Raw genomic sequence first — 884 nt, forward strand, 5'->3', positions numbered from 1 at the left:
GAAGATGAAGATGAAGATGAAGATGAAGATGAAGATGAAGATGAAGACGAAGATAAAGTTGCAGTTCAAGATGAAGATGAAGATAAAGTTGAAGTTCAAGATGAAGAATATGGAGATGAAGTTGAAGATAAAGAGACGATGGCGATTGAAGATAATGAAGTTAAATATGAAAATGATGAAGAATATAGAGATGAAGTTAAAAGTGAAGATATATGTTGCCCATCTGAACTCGTCGTCGTCTTCTAATCCGTCTACACCTTTGTCTCCAAGTGTGTCTTCGCATTCAATCTTCGCGTTCGTTTTCGTAATCGCCTTCATATCCTTATTCGTATTCGTGTTGGTATTCGTTTTCGTCATCGTTCTCTTATTTATGTTCACCTTCGTCTCAGTGTTCGTCTTCGTGTTCGCTTTCGCTTTCGGCTTTGCCATCGAAATCGTATTCATATTCGTCTTAGCCTTTGGATTTGTCTTAGCTTTAGTCTTAATCTTAGTATTAGTCCTTAGCCTTAAGAGGGTGAAATATTTACCTTTAATGATATTTATTTGACAATTTTTAGCTCGCTTCCCCCTCCTTAAGGAAAACACCAGAGGCTACTTTGGCTTTATATGTAAGCAAAAAATAAAAAAATAAAAAACTTAAAGACACGAAAAATTACTTATTTTCCCAGCAAAAAATTAAACTATATTATTTAGAAATAAAATTTAAGAAAGAAGTAAGATTTGCCTTTGAACCTAGGATTAAGCCGATGCAACATAAGCTGGCTGCAGAATGTCCTACCAAATTAGGAAATCACCCGATCAGTTTAGGCCACATAATTTTTGTTTTTCTAATCTCTTCTAGAATCGAACCACTGTTCGGTATAATTATCTCGCAAACAAAAGTA

The 884-nt window shown here is 34.7% G+C and overlaps 1 protein-coding gene across 1 annotated transcript in view; it reads left to right on the forward strand.

The window, feature by feature from the left end:
• Positions 1–884, forward strand: part of LOC118741971 — a 25,849-nt gene that overhangs the window by 3,014 nt on the left and 21,951 nt on the right. The gene's annotated exons all lie outside the window — the stretch shown is intronic.

Source organism: Rhagoletis pomonella, unplaced genomic scaffold (genome assembly GCF_013731165.1).
Source record: "Rhagoletis pomonella isolate Grant_MI unplaced genomic scaffold, Rhpom_1.0 Rhpom_scaffold_00006, whole genome shotgun sequence".
Lineage (NCBI taxonomy): Eukaryota > Metazoa > Arthropoda > Insecta > Diptera > Tephritidae > Rhagoletis > Rhagoletis pomonella.